This window comes from Pleurodeles waltl, chromosome 1_1 (assembly GCF_031143425.1).
Source record: "Pleurodeles waltl isolate 20211129_DDA chromosome 1_1, aPleWal1.hap1.20221129, whole genome shotgun sequence".
Taxonomy (NCBI): domain Eukaryota; kingdom Metazoa; phylum Chordata; class Amphibia; order Caudata; family Salamandridae; genus Pleurodeles; species Pleurodeles waltl.
This window is the reverse complement of record NC_090436.1, coordinates 744,086,908-744,108,870: the sequence shown is the minus strand read 5'-3', so window position 1 is coordinate 744,108,870 and position 21,963 is coordinate 744,086,908.

The window sequence follows — 21,963 nt, the reverse complement described above, 5'->3', positions numbered from 1 at the left end:
GCGGGCGACCGCCAGAAGGCCGCCCGCCAGCCCAGCGGGAAACCCCCTTCCATGAGGATGCCGGCTCCGAATGGAGCCGGTGGAGTGGAAGGGGTGCGACGGGTGCAGTTGCACCCGTCGCGATTTTCAGTGTCTGCTTGGCAGACACTGAAAATCTTGGTGGGGCCCTGTTAGGGGGCCCCTGCAGTGCCCATGCCAGTGGCCCCCAGGGGCCCCACGACACCCGTTACCGCCAGCCCGGTTCTGGGGGTCAAAACCGCCAGAGCCAGGCTGGCGGTAAGGGGGTCGGAATCCCCATGGCGGCGCTGCCTGCAGCGCCGCCATGGAGGATTCCCCAGGGCAGCGGGAAACCGGCGGGACACCGCCGGTTTTCCGTTTCTGACCGCGGCTGTACCGCCGCGGTCAGAATGCCCATGGGAGCACCGCCAGCCTGTTGGCGGTGCTTCCGCGGTATTTGGCCCTGGCGGTCCATGACCGCCAGGGTCAGAATGACCCCCTTTATTTTTGTTAAACTTTCTTTATTGGCATTTTGTGGTAAGATATAATATGCAATTCAAAAGTAAAAATGGGATGACATGTCTCACTGTGTGTTTCGTCTGCCCCCCTATTAGCCCCTGAGCACGACATACAATGACAACTTGTTGAGAAGGGGACATTATATATCACATGATCTCACCATGTAATAGCATGAGCACTGAACTGGTAAAACACTTTTTTAACAGAGATGCAGCGCTTTCAACCTGTGTGGAGGAGTGTACAAGAAACATAGACTTCCAGTGAGTTACAGAGCATTCTCTTAGACACTTATAGGTGTGAAAGCACAAACTCTGTGTAAGATCCGGAGAAGCATTAGTTTGACTTTCCCCTACATGTTACAAAGGTAACATTCTATGTAATCAACATCATATATTCTGTGTTACTTACTATTATTAATGTGAAGTGAAGAATCAAACTGTATGATTGAAGGTGCGTTCAGTGTAGGTATTAGAATTTCATATATACTTTTGTGTTCTAATGTTTGAATTTAACATGCGATTGTAGTTCTCATTCTCATTTACACTTATATTCTGATGTAATGAATGTACTGAAAATGCATTGCATATGTAATCGCAAACTTTCATATTTATGTTTCACATTTATTTTAACATAATGCTTAAAGTATGTAAAAGTGCACATTAACAATAATTTATTAAGTTAGCCTGAGTAGGCCTTCCATTTTAACCTTTGCCTCCCAGTGTACTACAAGATCCTGAAGAAGACTGACCACCACTTCCATGTGCGCATCTGCAAGATGGTAGCTTGTTGGATGGTTAGTTACCGAAGCACGAAGTTAGGGTGTCACCTATTCCAGATTTGCCCAAACCCAGTTTAAGCCCCTAAAGCCCATAGTTCAAGTCGGAGGACTGATGGCATTCCAGTCTTTCAGGAGAAAGTTGTAGCAGTGGAGGAGTGATTATTAATAGGGTCATATAATGACATTACTTATGTCTAGCTTGTGGTGTTGCAGAGATTGTGTGGCAGGATGCCGTAATGGTTTAAGTTGTTGTGTGAGTGTGGTGCTCATGCAGAGAAGTTGAAGTTGTTATCGGGTCCTACGTGGCCTAAGATCCCGGGATAGTATTAAAAATATTCAAAGTCATTATGTTGTAATTGTCTTCTATGTATGGTTGTGCTTGTTGTGAGTCGTCGTCAGCGGCACAGTTGAGAGAGGGACATTTGTCTTTGCGCGAAAGTAAAAGTGTGGTTGGAATGGTGAATTCCTGGTGCACAGGAAGAAACTTCGCCAATCTGGGTTATGTCCTGCAGGTGGAGGTTTTATTCGAGTGCAAGTCAGAGGGGATCAGGAAGTTTCTTGTGTGGTTGATTACTTTCATTTCTTTAGTGGAGCAGACAAAGTTCTTTGTTGAATTTGTTTTGGATTTTGTTGTGCATGTTTAGTATTGAGAGGGGTGTGTTTGTGAAAACTGTAAAGAAGGGTGAGCGGCTGCAAGGAGTGAGGTTAACGTCACGGTGTGTTGCGCTGGTATTGGTGGGTTGGTGTTCAGCCTCACTGGTATGGGCTGTCTGTGTTATAGAGTGTTGAGCGTCTATTGGTTGTTACTGTTGGATGAGAATTGTGGATGAAGGACTAATTTTAATTTGGAACAGGTTTCAATTTGTAATTCAAGAAAAGTATTGTTGCAATTTGAATGTTTTATGGCTTTATGAGATTTATTGAGGGGAGATGCGGAAACGCCTGCTCATTTAGGGGAAGAGGCACCACCCGAAGATATGCCAGGTCACTGTATGGCTATAAGTCTGGGTCTTCATACATGCATTTGGCTGAACTAGTGGCATAAGATCACAGAAAAGGAAGGTGCATTAAGGGTTCCACGCTATGACACATTCAATTTGAGAATTCTTGTCATTATTACGTGCACAGTAAAAAGTACTTAAAGCTTGGGAAGTTGCACACTAGGCCAAGCTGAAAGAACATTTTCAAGGAAGGATCCAAAAGGCAATGTGTATTTGTGCAGATGCTAGATGGGATGCAGAACAAAAACAGTGGAGGACTGACATGATAGAGGGAGCTAGATTGTACCCAGCACTGGCGAGCGAGGTGACGGATAAGGCGATAGAGAAAGGAAAGTCACAGAAATAGAAAGGGGAGAAAATAAAGGATACAGAGAACCTAGACGAAGATAGAAATAGTGATTCTAGTGATGACCTCCATCTCTGTATCATATGGCCCAAACTGAAGGAATGGAAGGTGTAGCTACCAGTATAAGTTCACCGGTGAATGTGACTCAGAATTGGATGGGGGAGAGTTCAGGGATTAATAACTCTGTAAACCCCCTTGTTCTGAATACTCCAGATGCGATTACCGTTCCAGTTACTATTGGTCCTGCAGTCCTGTTATACAAGCCTTAGTCATAGGGAGCTGTGACACATACCTTGATAGTATCTTTTGAGGGACTCCTATAGTCTCTCTACAGGCAAATACTTCTCATGCTGCCACTCCGAACTCAATTATAAATCAGGCAGGATTTGTTCCTGAACTCAATTATAAATCAGGCAGGATTCATTCCTGGAGAAGAGTCCATCCCAAAATTGTAACATATTAGCATGTCTAATCTGAGCCCACTTCAGGATGCTACCAGTAGTAATCCTGGAGAAAGAGTTGTGCCCCCTATTGTACAACATGGAGCTAATTCTCAAGCCTTAGATGATTTGAGTAAAATCTTTGGTGGGTCCCCGACAGAAAGTGAAGGTTCAGGATCAGGCAAGGAAATAATTCAGACACTAATGAGAGAAAATTAAGTGGATGTGGTCAAATTAAAGTTAGGATTGGATGATGTTGAGGAATCTTGATCTTTCTCAATTTGACACCTATCAAGAACAAACTCAAATTCATGTGTAAAGATGTCACTAACTGTGCAGTAGAAGCACATGATAAGTTGTCTGAATTGGCTCAAACTTATGAGGTAGATTTAACTCAAACCCAGTCACTGCAGAAAAGCTATTGTGTACGTTTTTATGAGAATGATTAACTAGGAGCGTTGGAAATGGAGTGAGCTGGACAAATGGGAAAGTAGATGGAAGCAAAAGAAAGGACAAAAGAAACCAAAGGGAGAATTGCTTCCATTCTTAAGGGACGGAGAGGGTACTTCAGCTTTCCTTTAAGGGAAGTGCCTGGTGGAAGTGATGTTCACATACCTTTGAGTAGGAGTGATCTTGTGTCCTTGGGTAATGATTTCTCAAGATTGAGAGAGAAACCTGTAGAATGGTACAAACAGGTTGAGTGATTTGTCAAGATTAAAACATTTTGTGGGTGGTTTGAAACACTTTCTTTGGCATTATGGTACTGAACGATTTGTGGGGAGAATGTGAAGTGAGGGAACCAGACAGAAATGCTCTAACAAATGCCCTTTTGCCTTTGGAGATAAAAAAGTATCAAAAAGTGATGACCTTTTTGAAGGGCAAGATAACAGCAAAGGACATGGATTGGATTAAGATTGGAAGGACGACACATAAGCCCAAAGAGTCAGTGCATGCTTTTTAAGAGAGAGTGTTGCAGGTGTTCAAACGGCATAGTGGAGTGGAGACTCTCAAACCTAAAGACATGGGAATTTTTTTGTCCAGATTTGTGATGAGATTGAGTCCCGAGATTACCTTGGTGATTCAGCAACATTTCATTTGTTGGCAGAATAAGTCAGTCGATGACATTTTAAGGTGTGCAAAATATTGCAGAAATGGAAATAAAGCAGAAGCAATTAAAGAAAAAGTTGCTTGTGTCACAGATATGAGCAGGACAGAGAGTAAGGTGGTCATTATGACATTGGCGGTGAGTGATAAAGTGGCGTAAATAACACCAACAGGCTGGTGGTAATTACCGCCAAATTATGACCATGGCGTTGAGAACTCCCATAGATAGCCAATGCACCACACCATCCGCCAGGGCGTTCACGGCGGTAGCCAACAACAGCCAGGCGGAAGACAAGGTACCGGCCACCATATCATGACCTTGCAATTTGCCATGATTTCCAGGGCGGAACCAACGCCATTAAAAGCCTGGCAGAAACACTGCACAGAAGAACAAAGACTCACCATCAGAGACACAGATAAGAACAATGCTACCATGGAACCGGAACTGCAAATCTTCCCGATGCTTTGCTATGCCATGCTTCACCTGGAACACCAACGCCGACAAAGACGACGACGGTGAGTACAGCCGCCTAGCACACGAGGGATGGAGGGAGGAAAAGGAGAGTGACACACACACGCACAACACACACCAGACACACACACACCATTCACACAACCAGCTGCAGACGTAAACCAATGGCACACCACACATGGCATAATAAAACAAGGACTACATTTCTGAAGTACTGAAAATATATTAGCAAGGGAAAAGCTACCACATGAACCAGATGTGTATAATTGTCCACAAAAGGCCAGTGCCCAGTCCAAAGTACTAAGTGCTCACACGGCCACAGGGCACAGTCCAAGGCCTAACTCATTTCCTGATGACATCCTCAAAGAACTGTGCAGGGGTATAATGATTGAAGTGGGCAGGCACCTCAGGGGGGAGGGGGAGGGGGATGGGGAGCACCTCATCCGAAGTCGTAAACTCGCCCACTGGTTCTGGAAGGGGCTCCATGCCCATTTTCCTTTGCTGGGGAGTGCAAGGTCACAGTCTTTCAGATGTGGAACTCATCCAATGGTTTGGGAGAGGGATCTATGCCCATCTTCCTTTGCTGGGGAGTGCAAGGTCACAGTCTCTCAGGTGGGGAACTCGCCCACTGGTTCTGGAGGGGGCTCCATGCCCATTTTCCTTTGCTGGGGGAGTGCAAGGTCACAGTCTCTCAGGTGGGGAACTCGCCACTGGTTCTGGAAGGGGCTCCATGCCCATTTTCCTTTGCTGGGGAGAACAAGGTCACAGTCTCTCAGGTGGGGAACTCGCCCACTGCTTCTGGAAGGGGCTCCATGCCCATTTTCCTATGCTGGGGAAAACAATGTCACAGTCTCTCAGGTGGGGAACTCGCCCACTGCCTCTGGAGGGGGCTCCTTGCACAGCAGTCACTGGAGGGTGGCCTACATATCCGCTGCTGGAGGAGAGGGCTGCACCATCTCAGCTGGAGGTGAGGGCTCCATGACCAATGGTGGTGGTGATACCCTGCCAGCCTTTGCTGGAGATGAAGGCTGCTGTGTCTCAGCTGTGGAAGGCGCCTTCTGGGCAGCCTCGGTTGGAAGTGAGGGCTGCTGTGTGGCAGCTGGAGGTGAGGGCTTCTTCACTTTCATGGCAGGAAGTGAGGGCTTCTTCCCTGTGCTGGCTGTTGGAGTGGGATCCTTCCCTTTCCTGGCTGTTCGTGTGGGATCCTTCCCCTTCCTGCCTGTTGGAGTGGGATCCTTCCTGGATGTTGGAGTGGGATCCTACCCCTTCCTGGCTGGTGGAGGGGGCTTCTTACCCTTCCTGGCTGGTGAAGTGGGATCCTTCACTGTCTTGCCTCCATGACTAGGAGGTGCCTCCACTGTCCCCATGGACTGTTTGGCTGAGGTGCTGGGCTGGGTCGTTGAGGCCCTGCTCTTACAGGCAGGACGGGGGGGAAGACGGGGGAGGGGAGAGGTCTAGTTGGGCAAGCAAAAGCTTCTTAGGGACGGTGGGGCGGGGTGAGGAGGAATGGGAGTGGAGGTTGAGGGAGTGGTTGTTGGAGGAGTACGTCTGCTGGACTTGGGTGCAGGTGCATGGGCAGTGTGTTGATGTGAGGTGGATGGCTGTTGGGTGTCTGAGTGCCTGTGTTTGTGTCCTGTAGGAAGGGGGGATAGACAGGGTGGGAAAGGCACAGGGGACACATGGATGGATGTTGTGGAGGTGTCTGCTAGTGAGGTGTGTGCGCTGCTTGTTGTGGTGATGTTGGTGGTAGATGTTGAAGCAGTGCATGCAGGTGTGAGTGTGGACATGACTGCGAGGGAGGTGGAGGAGGAGGAGGGGGAGACAGTGGAGGCAGTGTATGTGGTTGTGTGTGCAACTGTCTGTTGTTTGTGTGAGTGCTTGTGGGCTGAAGTGTGGTGCCTGTGTTTGACTGTGCCACTCTTGTTTGATGTCTTGTGTGCATGCTCGTCTGTGCGTGTGCTTGGGATGGGTTGGGGTTGAGGAGACTGGGACTGGGAAGTGGTAGTTGGAGGGGGGACAGTAGGAACAGAGTCAATGGCTGCTATCAGACAGAAGGCCAGAGCCTGAATCGATCTCTGTTGGGCCGCCAATCCAGGTGGATGCCCTCCAGGAATGCATTGCATTGCTGCATCTGGGATGCCAGCCCCTGCATGACATTCACAATGGTTGACTGCCCTACAGAGATGGATCTCAGGAGGTCAATAGCCTTCTCACTCAGGGCAGCAGGGCTCACTGGGGCAGGGCCTGAGGTGCCTGAGGCGAAGGAGATGCCCGCCCTCCTGGGTGAGCAGGCATGGGCAACTCGCTGAGGGGCTGCTGGGAGGGTGGTGCTGGTACAGGGGGTGGCGGCTGTACCTGCAGCTTCGGTGGTCACAGAAGTGTCTGCCGCCACCAGGGAGCTTCCATCAGAGGAGGTATGTGAGTCTGTGTTGTCACCTTATGTCTCGGTCGTGGTGCTCCTCTCGCCCTCCATCCAACTGGTTCCCTCAGTGTACACTACCACCAGACATCTACCACCGCCGGTTCACAGTGTTTGCACACACACCCTCATGCATCCTTCCCACATGCATTGTGCTCATGGTGTATTCACCTGTTGGTCTGGAGGCCCATAAGCAGTCCATACTGGGGTAGGACCCCATCCACCAGCCGCTCCAACTCCTCTGAAAAGAAGGCAGGCGCCCTTTCCTCGGTCACACGGGCCTTGGTAGGTTCCAGACACAGGTCACAGCAGCACATGCAGTGTAGGTGTCGTCCTGTGGAAAGTCAGGAAACAAGTGAGGATTTGGATATAAAATGGCAGTCACGTCTGCGGCGGTGTATACCATCACCGCCGGTGCAGATCCACATTGGCCACTGTACTCCATAGAGTTCCATATTATCCAATGATGAATTGCACGGTGGTGCAAGACTGCCTTCCGCCACAACGCATAACGTTTGCAGAGTTACCTCACTTCCACCTGTCCCAAGATACAGGACAGGCGGTTGCCATTTCATGGTGGTGGACGATGATCAGATAAAACATCACTGCGTCATTGCCTAAAATAGGACCTACATTGCCATTCCCACTGTCCCATTACATTGATGCGGTATCTACACTGAGGTGGTGGTTCTATTGTTCAAATTGTGACAGCCTACTTACTTTTGTGTTCCTTAGATACCTACCGCTGCAGATGAATAGGGGGAGGAGACATACCCCTGTGTACAGACCACTCGTGAACTTGGCTACGCTGGAGGACAGGCACATTATACTCACCTATAGACTGGACAGGGCCACAATCACAGAGCTGTGTGCCCAATTGGAACCTGACCTGATATCAGCTATCCGTCATCCCACTGGGATCCCCCCTCCTGTGCAAGTGCTATCAGTGCTCCATTTCCTGGCAACTGGTTCTTTCCAAGTGACAGTGGGCTTGGTAACAGGAATGTCACAACCAATGTTCTCAATCGTGTTGGCAAGTGTTCTGTCTGCCCTGATGAAACACATGTGCAGCTAAATTGTTTTCCCCCACATGGAAGATTTGGGCACTATTAAGGTAGGATTCTATGCAATGGCCCATATCCCCAATATTATTGGTGCGATTGACTGTATACATATTGGGTTAGTTCCCCCCCACCAGAATGAACAGGTGTTCAAGAATTGGAAGAGTTTCCACTCACTGAATGTGCAAATGGTGTGCCTGGCTGACCAGTACATCTCCCACATCACTGCCAAGTATCCTGGGTTGGTGCATGACTCCTCTGTCCTGAGGAATGACAGCATCCCAAATGTGATGGGACAACTACAGAGGCACAGGGTGTGGCTAATAGGTGAGCCAGAGTCCCCACCCACTGTATGTCAGTGTATGCCTTGAGGTGTTATCACCACAGGATTGTGTAAGGCTAAAGTTTGTCCCTCACTATTTGCCGGTGACTCTGGCTACCCAAACCTTTCGTGGCTCTTGACCCCAGTGCGGAATGCCAGGACAGGGGCTGAGAACCGTTATATTGAGGCACATGGGTGAACCTGAATAATAATTGAAAGGACCTTCGGACTCCTAAAGGCCAGGTTCAGGTGCCTCCATCTGACATGTGGATCCCTGTGCTACTCACCAGGGAAGGTCTTCCAGATAGTAGTGGCATGCTGCATGTTGCACAACCTAGCCCTCAGATGGCATGTGCCTTTTCTGCAGAAGGAGGAGAATGGAGATGCCCCTGTTGCAGCAGTGGACCCTGAGGACAGTGAGGATGAGAAGGCAGAGGAGGAAGATGTGGACAACAGAACATCAGCTATACATCAATACTTCCAATGGTACACAGGTGAGACAGTGGAACTTATCATTGTTCTGAATACTGATTTCATCTGTGTGACTGTGGCATGATGGCATTCACTTCCTTTGCATCTAAACTTATTGTCACCTATGGCTTGTAATCTTACAGATGTTGGTGATATGACAACAGTGTCCTGATGTGATTACTACAAACAGATACAGGTCATTAATTGTATGTTATCACAGTGTCCATATTATGTGCACCAGATGTGACTGTTCCCCTAAATGCACACTTCCAACACATAAAATACTACCAGTCAAGTTGTGCTCAAGGGTGTTTATTGTGGTGATCTTAAATTGAGGGTAAGGTGCCATGGAATGGGGTGATGGCAGAGGAAAGTCCAGGGTATTGCTCCAGTCTGATTGTAGCACAGGTGCAGTATCCAAGGGGCCATAGCAAGGGGAACAATGGCAGTTCAAAGTGGACAAGGTGACAGGGTGGGACACAAGGGGGGCAATCAGGAAAGACTCAATTCCTGGTGGTGGTCTTGGTCTTGGCAAGTGTCTCTGGCATCTGTCTGGGTCGCAGGGAACGTTTGCGGGGTGGTTTACCTTCTGCAGGGGGAGGGGGGCTGGTGACCTGAGGGTCCTGTGGCGGGGTCTCCTGCTCACCAGCTGCAGCGGAGGTGGTGGGATGGTCAATAGACTGGCTAGTGGTAGGGGCCCGCAGGTGTGCTGTCGATTCCCTGATGGTGTTGGCCATGTCGGCCAGCACACCTGCTATGGGGATCATGGTGGTGTTGAGAGCCTGCAAGTCCTCCCTGATCTCCTGATGGTGCTCCTCCTGCAGCCCCTTGTTCTCCTGCATGTTGTCAAGGATCTGGCCCATCGTGTCCTGGGATTGTTGATAGGCACCCAGGATCTTAGTGAGTGTCTCCTGGAGAGTCGGTTCCCTGGGCCTGTCCTGCTCCTGGTGCATAGCGGTCCTCCCAGTGTCCCTGTTGCCCTATGCCCCTGTCCCCTGAACGATGTGCCCACTGCCACTGACCCCAGATCCCTGATTGTCTTAGGTGTGAGGTGTGGACTGGGGTCCCTGTACAGGTGGGCACACTTCTGATTGACGTGTCCTGGGGACAGAGGTGTGGGGACTCTGGGTGGGTGCTGGTGGACTGTGAATGGGCTGGGGTGACTGACTGTCAGGTGGTCCCTGATGGGCCAGGTTGTTGATCTAGACCCTGAAGTCCAGAGTTACTGTCATCACTGGGGGCATCTTCTGTTGGGAGACTGATTTGTTGTGGCACCTCCTCTACAATGACATTGGCTGGGGCACCTGCGGGGATGTAAGTGATTTATTATGCTTCATGTCTGTGACATATTGTACATTCCTAGCTTCCCCTCTATCATTACTGTTTCCCTGCCACCTTTGTTTGTGTATGGTGATGTATTGTGGGGTTGTTAGTTCCCCTATGCTGTGCATGCTTTTGTGATGGATGTCCATGCAGGGCTGGGAGGGCTGCCCATACATTAGTATAACATGCAGGGCTGGGCATTGTGGTTAGTCATATGTGTAGGTGCAGTGTGTGGGATGTAGTGGAGTGATGGGAGTGAGAGTCAGGGGGTGTGTTGGCATGCAGGTATGGGGGTGATAAGTAGTAAATGTCGACTCACCAGTGTCCAGTCCTGCGGCAACTCCAGTGAGTCCCTCAGGATGCAGGATTGCCAAGACTTGCTCCTCCCATGCTGTGAGCTGTGGGGGGGAAGTGGGGGTCCACCGCCAGTCCTCTGTATGGTGAGCTGGTACCTTGCTGCAATGGAACGTACCGTCCCTCGTAGGTTGTTCCACCTCTTCCTGATGTCTTCCCTTATTCTTGGATGCTGTCCCACGGCGTTCACCCTGTCCACGATTCTCTGCAAAGTTCCATCTTCCTGGCAATGGATATCTGCTGTACGTGTGCTCCAAACAGCTGTGGCTCTACCCTGACTATTTCCTCCACCATGACCCTCAAATCCTCATCTGTGAAACGGGGGTGCCTTTGGGGGGACATGGGTGTTGTGTGGTTTGTGTATGTGGGTGTTGTGTAGTGTGATTGGGGGTGCGTAGTGGTGTACGTGAGGGATGTATGGGTGTATGTGGTGTGTGTGTCTAGTTGTCACAGTGGTCTTGGTGTCAGTCTGGTGGCAATAATTTGTATTCATAAAGGGTTGTGGGTAATGTGTGTGTGTGTTTTATAGTGCTGTGGGTGGGTGTGTTGTGTGTATGAGTGTCAGGTGTGTGGTTTTGGTATTGGCCAATGTTGTGCAGTTCAGTATTTGTGTGTCCATTCTAGCGCCGGTGTGTACTGCCAATGGTTTACCGCCTTTGAATGTCCGCTGTGGTGATTCGTGGGTCATGATGTAGTGGGCATTGTTTTGTTGGCGTAACGGTATGGGTGATGGTACCGACACATTAGCAGTGACCTTTGGACTGGTAGATTTATGTATGTGGCAGTATTCTGTCAGATTGGGGTGTGTGTGTTTCATAATATGGAGAACAGATATTCGCCAATGCGGTGGTATGATGGCAGCTGTCACCGTGGCAGTAAGTGGAATTTACCACCAATGTCATAATGCGGGCTTAAGTCTGAGTCAACTTTTTGTAAGACATTGGTTCTGTGCAAGGAGAGTATCAGAAGAGAGCTCCGATGATGCAGTGTAGAAATGGTTTCCCATAGCAGGGCAGAGGATGTGGTGTTCTGATTGATCCGAGTACTGAAATTGATGTGATTACTTTGAAAAAGATGAACCCTTGTCATTATTGCAATAAATTGGGGTATTGGAAGCAGGAATGTAATCTTAATCCTTAAAATTCAGGATTTACAGAACCCCAGAGTAATAACCTCATACAGTCACAGAATGTACAGAGAGCAAAAAACGTTAATGTGCTTCAAGCTCCAGCAATGCAGGTTTCACAAGCCTCGATGCCACATCAAGAACTGTGTGGTTCCAGACAAAATTTGAATCAAGTCCTGAATCTGAACCAAGATTTTTCCCAAAATCAGGGAGCATTCCAGCAATTCCCTGGGCTTGAAGCATTTGAGGACTATGATTCTGACCCATCCTTATGATGGTGCCTGAAAGGGGATGAAGATTGCATGCTTGGCGTAGTTTAGAGGTAGACCAGAGTGGTACATTTGGAGATGTTGAGGTGAATGGCTACCCAATATAATTTCTGATCCATGCAGATGCTGCCTGCTCTACTATCAGAACAGTGGAAGTTACAAATTGCAAGCCACAAATGACAAACCCTGTAACAGAAGAAATACCTTTCAAAATAGGACCCCTTAAAACAGAATCACCAGTTTGTGGTGTGTGATTCTAGTCCAGTGAGTCTCTTAGGAAAAGATCTCTTATGCAAGCCAAACTGTACCATCTATTGTACACTAAGAGGTGTTGGGCTGCAAACTCCTGATGATGACATCGCCTTTAAGATGGCAAGAGAAGGACTTTATGTTGCACTGTTCCCCATGATGACAATGAGTTACCACCAGACCTTAGAGATATGGTGAAGCTTGAAGTTTGGGGCATTTCAGGAAAGGACATAGGTTTCATCAAATGTGTTGAACATGTCCGGATTAAAGTGAAACTTAATGTTGATTATCCAAGATGCCCACAGTACAATTTGACTCCTGAAATGATTGCAGGGATTACTCCAGTGATTGAATCCATGATACAGCAAAACATTTTTAAAGAGATAATGGGAAGTCCATGTAATTCACCCAATATGGGCTTGCAGAAGCCTACCGGTGTAAGTACTGCATTGTCCAAAATTTGAGAAAGATAAACACCATCATTGCTCCATGTTGTCCTGTGGTACTGAATCCAGCTGTGATTTTATTCCAGATTCTATGTGAGGCAGAGTGGTTCACTGTTGCCGATCTGTGAAAGCCATTCTTTTCTATATTGTTGAACAATGAAAGCCAGTTCCTCTTTGCCTTTCAGTTCCAGAACCATGTTTTGGCATGGAGCTGAGACCCACAGGGGTACATGAGAGCCCCTCAATTTTCAACCAGCTCTTCAAAAAGAATCTGGAATGCTTAGTCATGCCCTGTAATTCAGTCCTGGTACAATACATCGATGACCTGTTGGCAGCATTGGATGCACAGGAAGCTTGCAAGCAAGACGTGATTGCCCTGTTGAACCATCTAGCTGAGAATACAGGTAATGTGTCCCCAAGCAAAATGGAGTCCTATCAAAAGGAGGTCCAGTACCTTGGACATCATATTGAGAAAGGAGCAAAGAAGGTGTCACAGGCAAGGATTTAGGTAATTCTGAAAATGAATCTACCAACTACTCGGAGAGACTTCAGAATGCTTTTGGGATAGGTGGCCTACTGCGATCAGTGGATATCCAACATTTCTCTAGTGGCCAAGCCTTTGCAGAGGCTGACACACAAGGATTTGTCTGAATCAATGCCCTGGGATAACAATTGCATGGTTGCCTTCCTAGAGCTTAGAGAAAGTCTCTGTCATGCCCCAGCACTGGGAATAGCTGATTACAATAAATCTTTTGCTCTCTCTTGCATGAGAGGGAAGGTTGCCCTCTCTCAGGGGGAGGGCTGTCCTACCTCAGTGCTTACACAAATGCATGGCAATTCACGGAGGCCTGTGGCCTATTTTTATGCTACTCTTGACCCCTTTGCAGCAGCACTGCCAGGCTGCCTTTAAGCAGTAGCGGCTACAGGTGTCAGTATTGAGAAATATGAGAATATTGTGATGGGTCACCCCCTACTGTGTTTGTACCCCACTCAATTGGGCTGTTGTTCACCTGTACCCAACATTTGACAAACAGCAGGTTAATACCCTATGAACAAGTAATTTTCGCCACTGTGGATGTGAGTGCAAGGCAGTATGCTACCTTGAAACTACTATGCTGCTACCTCTTCATGGAGTTGAGGGAGAAGAAGGAGATGTAGAGCATGACTGTCTAGTTGTCACAGAACTATGCACCAACCCAAGACCAGACATTCCAGATGAGCCACTATCTGAGTCTGATTTCATGTTGTTTGTTGATGGGTCTTGCTTGAGAGACTATGGAGGAAATCTGAGAGCTGGCAATGCTGTCTGTACAATCTCAGGCATAGTTGAAGCTTCCTGGCTTTGTGGAGTACTCTCCGCACAAATGGCTGAATTAGTTGCTCTTACTAAAGCATGGTATTTCTGAACAGCAGAGAGTGACGATTTTCTCTGAGTCTCAATATGGCTTTGGTGTGGTCCACGACTTTGGACAGTTATGGTCACATCCAGCTTTCATGGCCTTTTCTGGCTATCCAATTCAAAACAGAGAGTATCTACATAATTTACTTGTAGCTCTGCACTTGCCTATGCACATTGTGGTTATGAAATACCCAGCACACCGCAGCGGAGACGACTATGTGACAGAGGGCAAGAAGCATGCTGATGAAGTTTCTGAATACTGTGATCATAGAGCTTGTACATTTGATGGGGAGTATTCCAATGAAACAGCAGATTAAACCAATTACATTCTTCTCTTAATTACAGCTGATACATGTTATGAAGTTCAGAGGATGTAAGAGGAAGTACCAGAGACAGAACAGTAAGGACGGATCAGAGCAAGTTGTGTCAAAAGGGATGAAGACATTTGGGTTTCAGCACGTGGAAGACCTGTGTTTTCAGATAGCCTGTTGCCCTCTATGGCTAGACATTTCCACAGTCCTGCCCATGTAAGGATGGATGCCATGGTTTGGTTGTTTAGCAGACTTGGTTTAACCCCGGGTTTAGACTGATGGCTGAGGGATGGTGGCACAAGTGTGTTGTGTGCCAGCAGATGATTGTAGGAAGAGAACTGCAGTGACATTAATCCACATAAGAAGATCAGGTCAGCAGGATGCAGTTTGACTTCATTAAAATGCCCGTGTGCAACATGCTGAGATATGTCTTGGTGATTGTATGCATCTTCTTGTGTTGGGTTGAAGCCTACCCGACCATAAGAAATGACAAATTCACAGTAGTTAAACTGTTGTGGAGGGAATTCATGCCTATGTTAATTTTCCTGACTTCTCTAGAGTCAGACCAGGGGACCCACTTTAACAATGAGGTCCTGAAGTTGTTGTGCACAGCATTACAAGGGAAGCAGAGATTAAATTGCAGCTATTGATCTGAGGCTTCAGGGATTGTGGAACAGGTGAATGGCACACCGAAATCCAGACTGGCTAAAGTGTGTGCTTTGACATCTTTGAAATGGCCTGATGCTTTGCCTCTTCTGTTGATGAGTCTTCGCAGTATTCCTGATCGGAGGACAGGAATGTCCCCCATGAGATAGTCATGGGCAGAACGATGAGGCTGCCAGCTGTACCTGCAAATGGGCTTGTGAACATGATATGATTCTTGATTACTGCAAAGGACTGGCTGACATGGTGCATTCTGTGTCTCACCAGGTTGGAGCAGCCACAGTCCCACCACATCAGGAGCAGTGCCACGACTTTAGTCCCAGAGACTGGGTCCTGGTGAAAAAGCATGTGAGGAAAATTGTGCCTAAAACCTCGTTGGCATAGACGTTATCAAGTTATCCTGGTGACAACAGCTGTTAAATGCAGAGGTCTCCCCAAATGGATACCTGCTTACCAAACTCACTGAGATGAGTATTCCCTTGCTGATGTGACAGCACCTCTCCCAGAAATGCCAGTTGTGACAGAGAGAGACAGAGTGAACAGGTTAGTAAAGTTGCCAGGGACCAAGCAGAGCCTGAACAGCACACATGTGGTCTGAGTGGGTCTCAATAAGTCAGAAGTTGGAACTGAGGCAAGAGAACCTTGTCCTCTGCTGGTGGATGAGTCAGATTCAGACCCTGATGAGGGATCTAGAACTGTGAGAATGAGAGTGGGGGCTGGAGACCACTGGCCAAGAAGGCAGGAGAGAGAAAGACTGAGTATGCCCGAAGAACGTGTATCTCATACTATGCCGGAGGACACTGAGGATTCTGTCTTGAGTGACAATGAGGATGAAGGAGTTGCACTGAGGAGGTCGAAAAGAGCAAGTGTACCCTGTTGCAGGTACTACTTACCTGAATGGACATACTTTGCTACTAATGCTGGAGATAGTGAGGGGCATATTTATACTCCGTTTGCGCCGAATTTGCGTCGTTTTTTTAGACGCAAATTCGACGCAAAACTAACTCCATATTTATACTTTGGCGTTAGACGCGTCTAGCGCCAAAGTTCATGGAGTTAGCGTCATTTTTTTTTGCGTGAACACCTTCCTTGCGTTAATGATATGCAAGGTAGGCGTTCCCGTCTTAAAAAATGACTCCGATGCTATTGCGTCGGATTTATACTCCCGGGCAAAAATGACGCCCGGGAGTGGGCGGGACTAAAAAACCCGCATTTGCGCCGGATTTTAGCGCCTGGGTCAGGGCAGGCGTTAAGGGACCTGTGGGCTCAGAATGAGCCCAGAGGTGCCCTCCCAAGCCCCCAGGGACACCCCCTGCCACCCTTGCCCACCCCAGGAGGACACCCAAGGCTGGAGGGACCCATCCCAGGGAAGAAAAGGTAAGTTGTGGTAAGTATTTTTTTTAATTTTGTGTTGTGGCATAGGGGGGCCTGATTTGTGCCCCCCTACATGCCACTATGCCCAATGACCATGCCCAGGGGACAGAAGTCCCCTGGGCATGGTCATTGGGCAAGGGGGCATGACTCCTGTCTTTGCTAAGACAGGAGTCATGTTAATGGCGTCTGGGCGCCAAAAAAAAATGGCGCAAATCGGGTTAAGACGATTTTTTGGCCTCAGCCTGACTTGCCCCATTTTTGGATGCCCAAACGCCATTTTTCCCTACGCCGGCGCTGCCTGGTGTACGTGGTTTTTTTTCACGCACACCAGGCAGCGCCGGTCGACTAACGCCGGCTAACGCCATTCAATAAATACGGCGCCCGCATGGCGCTTCAGAATGGCGTTAGCCGGCGCTAATTTTTTTGGCGCAAAACTGCGTTAGCGCAGTTTTGCGTCAAAAAGTATAAATATGGCCCTGAATTTTTAGACTTTGAGGAAAACAGTGCAAATACAACTGAGCCTCCTTGAACTAAACTTTGTTTCTAGATTGTGTTTTGAAATTACTCTGCCACTGAATGGACTGACTCGACTTGTTATTACAGTGGTTTCTGAACTGTGTACATGTTAAAGGCTTTAGGCAAACTTTATAAGAAATTAAAAAGAGTACTGAGCCCTGAGGCAAATTGAAGGACCATAATGGTGTCATTTAGAACAACTGAGAATAGGGCTAAGGAATTCTCACAAAGATTCTGTAAATCATCAAATTTGTTGGACTTTTTTTGTCATTTGCACAGTGAACTCAAAAGAGAAAACTCTGCCGCTGCTGTGTTCCACCCAACTATCTGGTTGTATAGAAGTTATGGAAACTTACAACACAATAGACATGGGGCCAGATGTACGAAGCCTTTTGCATGTCACAAACTGCGAAAAACGCAGTTTGCGGCATGCAAAAGGCCGAACGCAATGCTCATTCCCAAATTGCGAGTCGGTACCGACTCGCAATTTGGGAATGCGACTCGCAAATAGGAAGGGGTGTTCCCTTCCTATTTGCGACCGCATCCCAATGCAGAGTTGCTTTGTGACCGCGAATGCGGTCGCAAACCAACTCGCAGTTACCACCAGTGTCACACTGGTGGTAACTCATTCGCAAAAGGGAAGGGGTCCCTAGGGGACCCCTTCCCCTTTGTGAATGCCGAAGAAAACGAAACCAAATGGTTTCGCTTTAGTTTTGCAGCTCGTTTTCCTTTAACCCCTTCGCTGCCAGGCCTTTTCCCCCTCCTGTGCCGAGCCTTTTTTTGGCTATTTGGAGCAGTTCGCGCTTAGGCCCTCATAAATTTTTGTTCACATAAGCTACCCACGCCAAATTTGCGTCCTTTTTTTCCAACATCCTAGGGATTCTAGAGGTACCCAGACTTTGTGGGTTCCCCAGAAGGAGGCCAAGAAATTAGCCAAAAAACAGTGAAAATTTCGTTTTTTCAAAAAAATTGGAAAATGGGCTGCAAAAGAAGGTTTGTGTTTTTTTCCCTGAAAAGGGCATCAACAAAGGGTTTGCGGTGATAAAATCACCAGCTTCCCAGCTTTCAGGAACAGGCAGACTTGAATCGGAAAACCCAATTTTTCAAGACAATTTTGGCATTTTACGGGGACATACCCCATTTTTAAGATTTTTTGTGCTTTCAGCCTCCTTCCAGTCAGTGACAGAAATGGGCATGAAACCAACGCTGGATCCCAGAAACCGCAACATTTTTGAAAAGTAGACAAAAATCTGAATTCAGCAAGGGGTAATTTGTGTAGATCCTACAAGGGTTTCCTACAGAAAATAACAACTGAAAAAGAAAAATATTGAAATTGAGGTGAAAAAAACATCAATTTTTCTCTACGTTTTGCTCTGTAACTTTTTCCAGCAATGTCAGATTTTCGAAAGCAATATACCGTTACGTCTGCTGGACTCTTCTGGTTGCGGGGATATATAGGGCTTATAGGTTCATCAAGAACTCTAGGTACCCAGAGCCAATAAATGACCTGCACCCTGCAGTGGGTTTTCAATCTATGCCGGGTATACAGCAATTCATTTGCTGAAATATAAAGAGTAAAAAATAGCTATCAAGAAAACCTTTGTATTTCCAAAAAGGGCACAAGATAAGGTGTTGAGAAACAGTGGTTATTTGCACATCTCTGAATTCTGGGGTGCCCATATTAGCATGTGAATTACAGGGCATTTCTCAAATAGATGTCTTTTTTACACACTGTCTTCCATTTGGAAGGAAAAAATGTAGAGAAAGACAAGGGGCAATAACACTTGTTTTGCTATTCTATATTCCCCCAAGTCTCCCGATAAAAATGATACCTCACTTGTGTGGGTAGGCCTAGCGCCCGCGACAGGATATGCCCCAAAACACAACGTGGACACATCACAGAAAACAGAGCTGTTTTTAGCAAAGTGCCTACCTGTAGATTTTGGCCTCTAGCTCAGCCGCCACCAATGGAAACCTACCAAACCTGTGCATTTCTGAAAACTAGAGACCTAGGGGAATCCAAGATGGGGTGACTTGTGTGGCTCTGACCAGGTTCTGTTACCAGAATCCTTTGCAAACCTCAACATTTGGCTAAAAAAACACATGTTCCTCATATTTCTGTGGCAGAAAGTTCTGGAATCTGAGAGGAGGCACAAATTTCCTTCCACCCAGCGTTCCCCCACGTCTCCCGATAAAAATGATACCTCACTTGTGTGGGTAGGCCTAGCGCCCGCGACAGAAAACGCCCCAAAGCGCAACGTGGACACATCCAAATTTGTGAAGGAAAACAGAGGTGTGTTTTGCAAAGTGCCTACCTGTAGATTTTGGCCTGTAGCTCAGCCGCCACCTAGGGAAACCTACCAAACCTGTGCATTTCTGAAAACTAGAGACCTAGGGGAATCCAAGATGGGGTGACTTGTGTGGCTCGGACCAGGTTCTGTTACCTAGAATCCTTTGCAAACCTCAAAATTTGGCTAAAAAAACACATGTTCCTCACATTTCTGTGGCAGAAAGTTCTGGAATCTGAGAGGAGCCACGAATTACCTTCCACCCAGCGTTCCCCCACATCTCCCGATAAAAATGATACCTCACTTGTGTGCGTAGGCCTAGCGCCCGTGACAGGAAATGCCCCAAAGCGCAACGTGTACAGAGACAAATTTTTGAAGGAAAACATAGGTGTTTTTTGCAAAGTGCCTACCTGTAGATTTTGGCCTGTAGCTCAGCCGCCACCTAGGGAAACCTACCAAACCTGTGCATTTCTGAAAACTAGAGACGTAGGGGAATCCAAGATGGGGTGACTTGTGTGACTCGGACCAGGTTCTGTTACCCAGAATCCTTTGCAAACCTCAAAATTTGGCTAAAAAAACACATGTTCCTCACATTTCTGTGGCAGAAAGTTCTGGAATCTGAGAGGAGCCACGAATTACCTTCCACCCAGCGTTCCCCCACATCTCCCGATAAAAATGATACCTCACTTGTGTGCGTAGGCCTAGCGCCCGTGACAGGAAATGCCCCAAAGCGCAACGTGTACAGAGCCAAATTTTTGAAGGAAAACAGAGGTGTTTTTTGCAAAGTGCCTACCTGTAGATTTTGGCCTGTAGCTCAGCCGCCACCTAGGGAAACCTACCAAACCTGTGTATTTCTGAAAACTAGAGACCTAGGGGAATCCAAGATGGGGTGACTTGTGTGGCTCGGACCAGGTTCTGTTACCCAGAATCCTTTGCAAACCTCAAAATTTGGCTAAAAAAACACATGTTCCTAACATTTCTGTGGCAGAAAGTTCTGGAATCTGAGAGGAGCCACAAATTTCCTTCCACCCAGCGTTCCCCCACGTCTCCCGATAAAAATGATACCTCACTTGTGTGGGTAGGCCCAGCGCCCGCGACAGGAAATGCCCCAAAGCGCAACATGGACACATCCAAATTTGTGAAAGAAAACAGAGGTGTTTTTTGCAAAGTGCCTACCTGTAGATTTTGGCCTGTAGCTCAGCCGCCACCTAGGGAAACCTACCAAACCTGTGCATTTCTGAAAACTAGAGACCTAGGGGAATCCAAGATGGGGTGACTTGTGTGGCTCGGACCAGGTTCTGTTACCCAGAATCCTTTGCAAACCTCAAAATTGGCTAAAAAAACACATGTTCCTAACATTTCTGTGGCAGAAAGTTCTGGAATCTGAGAGGAGCCACAAATTTCCTTCCACCCAGCGTTCCCCCACGTCTCCCGATAAAAATGATACCTCACTTGTGTGGGTAGGCCTAGCGCCCGCGACAGGAAACGCCCCAAAGCGCAACGTGGACACATCCAAATTTGTGAAGGAAAACAGAGGTGTTTTTTGCAAAGTGCCTACCTGTAGATTTTGGCCTGTAGCTCAGCCGCCACCTAGGGAAACCTACCAAACCTGTGCATTTCTGAAAACTAGAGACCTAGGGGAATCCAAGATGGGGTGACTTGTGTGGCTCGGACCAGGTTCTGTTACCTAGAATCCTTTGCAAACCTCAAAATTTGGCTAAAAAAACACATGTTCCTCACATTTCTGTGGCAGAAAGTTCTGGAATCTGAGAGGAGCCACGAATTACCTTCCACCCAGCGTTCCCCCACATCTCCCGATAAAAATGATACCTCACTTGTGTGCGTAGGCCTAGCGCCCGTGACAGGAAATGCCCCAAAGCGCAACGTGTACAGAGACAAATTTTTGAAGGAAAACATAGGTGTTTTTTGCAAAGTGCCTACCTGTAGATTTTGGCCTGTAGCTCAGCCGCCACCTAGGGAAACCTACCAAACCTGTGCATTTCTGAAAACTAGAGACGTAGGGGAATCCAAGATGGGGTGACTTGTGTGACTCGGACCAGGTTCTGTTACCCAGAATCCTTTGCAAACCTCAAAATTTGGCTAAAAAAACACATGTTCCTAACATTTCTGTGGCAGAAAGTTCTGGAATCTGAGAGGTGCCACAAATTTCCTTCCACCCAGCGTTCCCCCACGTCTCCCGATAAAAATGATACCTCACTTGTGTGGGTAGGCCTAGCGCCCGCGACAGGAAACGCCCCAAAGCGCAACGTGGACACATCCAAATTTGTGAAGGAAAACAGAGGTGTTTTTTGCAAAGTGCCTACCTGTAGATTTTGGCCTGTAGCTCAGCCGCCACCTAGGGAAACCTACCAAACCTGTGCATTTCTGAAAACTAGAGACCTAGGGGAATCCAAGATGGGGTGACTTGTGTGGCTCGGACCAGGTTCTGTTACCTAGAATCCTTTGCAAACCTCAAAATTTGGCTAAAAAAACACATGTTCCTCACATTTCTGTGGCAGAAAGTTCTGGAATCTGAGAGGAGCCACGAATTACCTTCCACCCAGCGTTCCCCCACATCTCCCGATAAAAATGATACCTCACTTGTGTGCGTAGGCCTAGCGCCCGTGACAGGAAATGCCCCAAAGCGCAACGTGTACAGAGACAAATTTTTGAAGGAAAACATAGGTGTTTTTTGCAAAGTGCCTACCTGTAGAT